The sequence below is a fragment of the Lutjanus erythropterus genome, chromosome 15 (genome assembly GCF_056507025.1).
Source record: "Lutjanus erythropterus isolate fLutEry1 chromosome 15, fLutEry1.hap2, whole genome shotgun sequence".
Classification (NCBI taxonomy): domain Eukaryota; kingdom Metazoa; phylum Chordata; class Actinopteri; order Lutjaniformes; family Lutjanidae; genus Lutjanus; species Lutjanus erythropterus.
Genome location: NC_139331.1, coordinates 32,652,606 through 32,661,442, shown reverse-complemented (window position 1 = coordinate 32,661,442; position 8,837 = coordinate 32,652,606).

The window sequence follows — 8,837 nt, the reverse complement described above, 5'->3', positions numbered from 1 at the left end:
CTGTCTCTGTCTTGATGTTTTTATTTATATTATTGGTCACAATATATACCCGACCATTATTTATTCTTCACCGTTCTTTACCTTCATATGATCAGTTTTATTGTCCTTGTTCTGTATGGTGTGAACACACAGAACAATGAAAAACCAGCGTCAGATTCCCTGGATGTGAACACATACTTGGCCAATAAAGCCATTTCTGATTCTGATAAATGTTGGTGGACTGTATAAACACCATCTGGGCAACAACAATGGGAATAAGTCAGGGACTTAGTAGTTATATTCCTGACACAGCCTGATATGTTGCGTAGTATAAATATGTGGAATATTACCAATAAACCAGTAACCAGTAATGTGAACTACTGGTTCACGACAAGCCTCCAGAGCAGCTCCAGTTTATCTTTACTGGAGGCACAAATAGAACTCCTCCAGCGATATTCCCTCATTTGGTGTTTTGATGGCGGCGGCGGTGGTGGACAGCGTCGGTCCAGAGTCTCATGGTTGTTCAGTTGGGTTAAGATCTGGTGAATGTAAAGACCATCATTCATATCATTCTTATCATTTTCATATGCATCAAGTCATTCAGTGACCTCTTGTGCCCTCTGTGGAAGTCGGTGCAGTTTTTTTTTCTCCATTCAGGTTTATTTTACTTTATTTGACAGTACACTTACAAGACAAAACACGCTGTAATTTACATCAGATTAGACAAAACTAGAAACAGTAACAGACCCATTATTGGACCCTTATTAGACTTAATTAGAGGATAATTAGGGTTTGTCTGGTCCCATACAATTGGCAGAGTGTGCAAGACTGATACCTACTTCTTTGATCAAATCAAATTATCAGCCTGCAGTATCACAATAAAGTCACTACAGTCACCCATAGACAAAATATTCCTCTACTGTACCTCTACAATTTCTGGCTTGTTTTCACACAGGGAAGTAGCAGTTATGTGGTTTCACTTTACTTCACAGTACAGTTCTGTTGTAATGTGTCGCTAATTAGCCTCTAATAAAGTCTAATAAGAGTCTAATAAAGGGTCTAATACCATCTAATACATACATTAACATGATATCTAGATTTTGTCTAATTTTAAAGTACGGCTAAGGTAAAATTAAGTGCGACTGAGGTTTTTCCTTTAATTTATCACCTGTCTCTAGATTTGCTTGCATTTTAAAGAAACTCCATGTAGACTGGACACTTGCATGATGCTATTATGGGCAACTGCACAACTACAATGCAAGACTTTAGAAAGGGATGGCAAATGTATAAATGTCTCCATATACTGCAGGTCAAAACAGCCTACAAACTAGTTAGATTAATGAAGAAATAATTATTTGATCTGCGGTCATAATTAGCAGTGGAATACAGGATGATAAACGACAGCCTATCACCTGTCAACATAGCAGTGACATATCTGTAAATAGTGCGGTCACAGAATCCAACCAACACTCCTCTGTCAAAACAAACACACGACAAGAAGTAGAAGTAGCAGTTAATGATATTCTCACAAATAAATCACACAGTTAATGTTATATAACCCTGTGCAAGATGTCTGCACAGGTTGCTGCACAGTCACAATGCAATGTGGTGATACTGAACTTGAATTTGAGGGTTCAGCGTCAAAACACATCACTGGTTAGAGGTGGGCGATAAAGACAAAATACTGCAGATGGCATTTATTAATACACTTGAAATCCAAATAATTTAAACACCTTTTTATCCAAATAAGTTTAGAATTATATGTCCTGAAGTTTTAAGGATCTCACACTTAAATGTTTATGATGTCTTCATGTGGTGATGAGGACAGTGACAGACGAAATCTCTTTTGCTTTAAAAGATGAAAGTCTAGTTTCATTACATTACATGCATCCAGTGGTGGAATGTAACTAAATGCATTTCCTCTAGCACTGTAGTGAGGTATTTGTATTTTACTTGAGTATTTCCATTTTATTCTTTATGCTTTTTACTCCATTTGACAATATTTGTTAAGTTTCAGATTCAGGTCATTAATACAAAATACAGATCAACTAATGGATTATAAAATATTATTATAAATTTAAGTACCCAGCAGTATATGAAGCACTTAAAATTAGTTTAATCTTTAAGAGCTGTAGCATTAAAGAGATGGACACATTAATGCATTACTAATTATCATCCAGTCATATAACATATGTGATTCTGTGCATTCTGCATAATGAGAAGTTTTACTTTAGGTACTTCAAGTATAATTTAATCCCAGTGCTTTTACTTTGAAAGCAGGATTTTTACTTGCAACAGAGTATTTCTACACCGTGGCGTCGTTTGTTCTTCTTAAATAAAAGATGTGAATACTTCATCCACCACTGCCTGCATCACATGACATGACAAGAGGAGGATGAAATAGAAAATTGTTTGCTTTCCCTTTAAATCAGGCTGCTCGCGTTCATCAGATCTCCAGTACAGATCTGGATACTTTCATTCTTGTTACTGAGTCGCACCATTTCTTACACAATTTAAGCTCCTTGTGATCTACATCATCTTACATCTTCATGATTTGCACCTACAAAACAAAACAAAATGAAATGAAATATCTGTACAGCTGTTATTGTAAACAGATTATTGTTAAATTTACTTTAAAAATCGTACTAAAATCTACCAACAGTACATGTATTTCATAAGTCTGCCAGTCTTTAACCACCACCCCATAATTCTTCCCTATGAGAACTTACCCAAGTGTGTGTAAACTGCTCCCCCTAGTGTCACAATAGTATACATGCATCCATCCATCAAAAATGTCTGTATTCTGTGTAAGAACTGTTGTGTCCTCTTGTACCAATTGTTTCTAATTCAAAAGGCCTCAGTAAAGTTGATTATTTTAATTATCTGGTTCTACGGATTTTTAAAAAAGGAACATTTTACAGAACTATGTTGCTGATTCAGCTCCCAACAAGTAAAAACAAAGACCTTTGAGTATATTATTTACGGTAAGAAAACAGATTTGTTAGATGGAAATTCACAAGTTTTTGTGTTTGTGCGCATTTTAGTCAGAACTTACGGCCAGAAATTCAGTTTTCGGTCTTTGAAAAGCTGTGCTCACCAGCTTCAGTGCAGCCAAAATAAGTTTTATAGGTCTTAACAGAGTTCTAATGTATAAATCCCAATTATCACCCATATTATGTGTATATATTGTGTGTGTGTGCATCTGCACACTCCTCTCTGTGTGTTTTCTCTGACATGGCTGCCATGGTTCAGCTCCTTTGATGTTTGATGCAAAAAAAAAAAAAAAAAAAAACCCTCCAAAAACTGCCACTGAGGATAGCAGACATGAATGTTTAAGAAGCACGGCTGTTCCCATGTTCTCTGGACTGACCCGCTGCCAAAGATTCACCCCATCCTCTCTCTTCTTCCCTTCTCACACACACACACACACACACACTCACGCTCACACACACATGGCAGGGCATATGACTGTCAGCAATGACAGATGTCCTGACAGTCTGGAGGTCTGGAGGCATGGTTGTGGTTGTTGTCCTGCAGGGCTTTGTCACACGATGTATCAGCATACATTACACACATGTCACACTAATACTCTTCTATCTGCTCCCTGTCTTTTGTTTGCAAGCATCACTGCAAAAGACCCACGTTCATCTACATTTTCACTTTTACCAGAGGTCTTATGTTTTTTCATTCCACCTGTTCCAGCACTCAGTCTGTAAACTTTCTTATTTTTCAGCCTTTGTTTGCTCAGGTTCAAAGGGTCAAGTGTGATAAGATGTCCTTTATGTCTTGTTCCAGAATACGCACAATTTAGGCTATTATTGTTAAGACAAAAGTAGCCAAATAACTGAGAACTGTAGAATAAAAGTCCTTGAATCATTTATTTACTTCTTGCGTGTGATACTGACTGAAAGCAGAGGGAAATGGTGCACAGAGACTAAATTAGATTTCTTTTAAAATGAGAAATTAATTGCTTTAACCTGACTTCTGTCACTTTCAGTCTTGGAGAACTGTAGTGTATTTATACTCTGGCAAAGTCATCTTAATGATACTGGTAACAAAATATGGTTTAGTGTTATGTGCTCTATTTATCAAAGCATTAACAAAGTGGCTTGATAAAACCCTGCAGCAGAAAACTGGAGCGAATGATCAATATTTTCTTATCTTATTTATTTGAATTTGACCTGGATTTAGTCTCTAAATTGTGTGTTTGATGTTTGTCTTCCCTGTCTGTTGTGTTTTATTTCTATTTAAACCATAACTGCTGTGCCATCTCAGCCAGGTCTCAGTTGATCAAAAGCTTTCAATGGCAAGTTAAGTAAAATTAAAATAAATAAAGTAAATAAAACTTCATGCATGTTTAACTTTGCTTATTAACTGTCTTAAAAAGCCTGGAACAGAAGGCATTTGATGGATTATAAAATTAGCATTATGCAATACATGTTTTGTTAGAAATTTTTGCAGTTTTTTGTAGACATGAAGGTGCGAAAATCATGTTGTGACCATTTAACCATTTGAATCATTTTATTGTTTGAAAATGTGCAGCACTTTGATTCTGTCTTATATGAAAGGCTGCATTCATTTATTCCCATGTATCACAATTTCCTTTCATATGTTTATCAGGACTTAGTTTTCTAACCTCATCCAGTCTAAAAGGTGTCACATCTTGTGCTGCGGTTCAGCTGGTGACCACTAGGTCGCACTAGAACACCACAGAAAACAGATGAGGGCAGAGGAAGGAGGCAGGAACATGGAGATCTGAGCTCAGCACTGATTTGATGAAACTATCAGCATGAAACTGTCTTAATGTGAGTAAAGGATCCAAACTGAAGGGAAATGTCAGCAGAAAATATTTGTGGGGCCCAAATTATTAGCAGATTTACATATTTTTAAAAATGTTGTTTGGAATGTCACAGGTGTAACATGGATGATGGCTGGATTCCATTTAGCTGCTGCAGTTTCAGGGTGTTGTTGGTTCACCGGCACACATTCATGGCTTACTGGGACATTTATAATAAAACAGACTCAAAATGTCAACTGTGAAAAATACCTGCTTACAAACCCTTCATCCAACACAAAAGAAGTAAACAATCAACAACAACAACAACAAATAACAACCTTTTCTAATCAATGTGTCCATGTTTGCAGATCACCAGTGGAAATTTGCACAATTTTGGAGCTAATGATGACATTTGCATAAATTTTGGAATGATTCCTGGATGTTTAATCCTCATCTTACCAAAATATTTAACATACAACTGGATTCCCTTGCCATCTGAAAAAAGATCACTGTTATTATTTTAGGAAAGTGACAGTTAATTTGCCTATTGTGTAAAGCATATGAAGAAATCTGTACCTGTGTTCCTCAAAATAAATGACAGAGTGGCCTACATAAAATAAAATCACCATAAAATAAAAGCATTACAGATTTTGATACTAATAAAACAATAGATTAGATTATTAGACATCATTAGACATTAGACAAACTCAGCAAGGAATTAAGGAATTAAAAGCACATTTTAAAAAAAACGTGTTTTCATTCGGGATCCTAGAATCCCCAAAAAAAGGACCCACTGGAGGATCTCAGGCTACACTTGGTCTCATAAGGACTTAATCAGTCACTGATATACTCAGGGGCCAGTTCCATCCATGCCCTGAAAGTGATTATTAATTCTTAAAAGCCTGTCAGAAGCCTCTGAGGAGTCTTGCAACAGAACTTTGAATTTACTGAAGTCTGGAACTGTTTGCTTAAGAAGGAATAGAGTGAGTTACAGTAATTTAAACTGGATGTGATGAAAAGCATGAATGACAAATTCCAGGTGGATGAAACAAGACTGGATTTTTTTTTTGACACGCGGATTAAAATTAAGAGTTGAGTTTTCATGTAGCGTCTGCGCCCATGATAATGACTTTAGATTTGTCTGTATTCAGTTGAAGGAAATTCTTCAACAGACAGTTTTTTTTACCTTACTTTAAGCGTGCAGTGTTTAGTTGGTTGTTACTGGTGGTGTTGAAATGGAAATAAAATAGTGTGTTGTCTGCATAAAAACGAAAACTAGTATTGTGTTTGTGGATTAAGTGTCCCTGCAGTAACATGTCAGTGGAGAAAAGCAGTGGGCCGAGGACAGAACCCTGAGGTGCTCCATAAAACAAAGGGGGAAAAAACTGCATGGACGGAACTGGGTGCTTTTAAGTGGGGTCGCCCGGGGCCAAAATAGAAAATTAATATCAGCCTTTTCTGACAATAAACTGATGTTGCATCAGTAGTTTCCTGTTGGAAACAGCTGTCTGACAGCAAGGTTGAAAATATTCTAAATGCAGTACACGCTTAAACAAATTGATTTGAATGATTTTTTTAAGGCAGGACCTTTTTTTTTTTTTTTTTACTAAGTGCCATCTGCTGTAGTTAATACACTGACTATAGCTGAAGTACCTCATACAACTCCACTTCAAAAAAGAAGGAAAGATAAAATGATGGTTTGCATTCCACAGCAAACACTGGTGTTGCATCAATAAAAGCCTGAGATAAGAGCTGCATCCATACTAACATGTTAACCAGATTCCATTACGCTGCATTATTAAATAAATCGTAGCTTCCTCCTTCAAATCCCTCTCAGGATTTAACAAATGGAAGCAGCAGAGGTTGATCAGCACTAAACAGAGAGAAGGGCGTTCCTCTCTTCCTGGATGTGGAGGAGTCTTGTGGGTTTGAGTGAATTGCAGTAGCTTGTGTGCGTGTGTGTGTGTGTGTGTGTGTGTGTGTGTGTGTGTGTGTGTGTGTGTGTGTGTGTGTGTGCGTGTGTGTGTGTGTGTGTGTGTGTGTGTTGACAGAGAGTGACTGGGACAGTCAGCTGAGCAGAAAAGGCCTTGAACGTTCCTGGGACTGAACGGGATCAGGACAGAAGAGGAAGAGGTTTTAGCAGAGAGGCAGGGGAGGAGGAGGGTTAGAGCTTCAGAGGAGAGAGACTGGAGAGACGGGGCTTAGAAGTTAGCAGAGTTTGGTATTCGTGACTGTGGGGCTCAGTCAGCAGGAGTTAAAGTCCCTCTGAGACCTCAGACTGTTTAATTCACTCCTATATAAGTGGCAGTATTCATCGCATGCATTTCTGGGGTGGAAGATGTACATTTTTTTAGTGTGTGTTCTGGATGTTAAACCTCACTTCCATGTATAAATATCTGCACACTGCATTGGAGTGATTCATGGTTAATCAGAAACACACAGTCTAGCTCGCTGAGGGCTGGATGGGAGAATGGTGAAACTGAAAATATGCTCTGATGCTTAATGTGGTGATAACACACTGCTGCATTGTAATGCAATCAATAGCCCGTGTGAATAATGCATTCGCCGCTTCATCACATTATGCATCGCTGATGTCAAACTTGTGATTCATTCTTGTCCGTTTGTCAATTTACAGAAACTCCGGCACAGGCAATGAATCGATTTCATTTTCCAGCTCATTTTGATCAAGCTGCTTATTATTCTGATGCGGGGTCAACAGGGACGCCTTTCGCAGGGTTTACATGTTTATCACGCAAGTAATAACAAACAAAAGTGTGATTAAGTTCCTTTCTCTGAGTGCTATGTTTGCATATCTGTAGCTCTTGCGTATGTGTGTGGGTGTGTACAGTATGTATGTTCATGCTTATTTGTTGCCGCTCGTACCCTCCAGTGAGATGCAGCAACCATCAAAGAGCCAATTTAGAAAGCTGCTTTGCCTCATACACATCACTGTGTTACATCTTCACAAACAGTGGTTCAGATACACGAGTTTGATTATATATCAGGTTGATTCTACCAGAGCAGCTACTAATATATCACTGAATTTCCTCCCAGCAGCTGAGACTGAAACATCATTAAGAGATGTAACTTTAAAAGCAAAAGCATCCTATATCCGACAAAAATATAAATGCAGTGGTTTTGTTTTTGCTTCCATTTTTCATGAGGTGAAGTGAAAAAGTTAACTCTTCCTCTGTGCAGACGAAAGGGTTATTTCTCTAAAATTTTGTTCACAAATTTGGCTAAAATCTGTGTCAGGATGATCCATCTACCTAACAGGTGTTGCATATAGAGATGCTGATTCATCCTCAGGAGGGCGAAGTCATGGCCCGCCCTACCCTGCCTTTGTCTGGCTTTCCTTGATATTCTTAACCTGACTCTAAACAATCACTCCTCATGCCGCAACCAAATCAACCCAACCAAAAAAGGTATCAAGCACTAGCAGATCAGAGGTGGAGTAGGGCAGGTCCCGACTTTGCCCTCCTGGGGAAAAGTTGTATCTGTTGCCCTGTGTGAAATAGAGTCACAATCAAAGGCCAATCTAAAAGTTTTATCTTTAAAAACAGATATTTATTAGGCATTGTATTACGGCTATTTGACTTAGGGCTACAGATATCCATTTTTTTCCCAGGAGGGCAAAGTCATGGCCCACTCTACTCCATGATATTCTTACCCTTCCCCTCACCAATCACTCCTCGTGCCGAAACCTAACCCATCCAACGAAGATGAGCACCAACCAATCAGAGACAGTGTAGGGTGGGTCTTTGCCCTCCTAGGAAAAAAAAAAAGACATCTGTAGCCCCTTTAAATAGCCATAGTTCAGTGCCTAATAAGATACAATAATTACGATACCATTTTTTTTTCCCAGGAGGGCAAAGTCATGACCCATCGTACTCTGCTCCTGATTGGTCTACTCTGATATTCTTACCATAACCCTAACCAATCACTCCTCATGACTAAACTGCACCAATCCAGCCAACAAAGGTAGCAGACACTAGCCAATCAGAGGCAGAGTAGGGCGGGTCATGACTTTGCCCTCCTGGGAAAACAATTGATATTTGTAAGCATAAAAAGCCACTCTAAA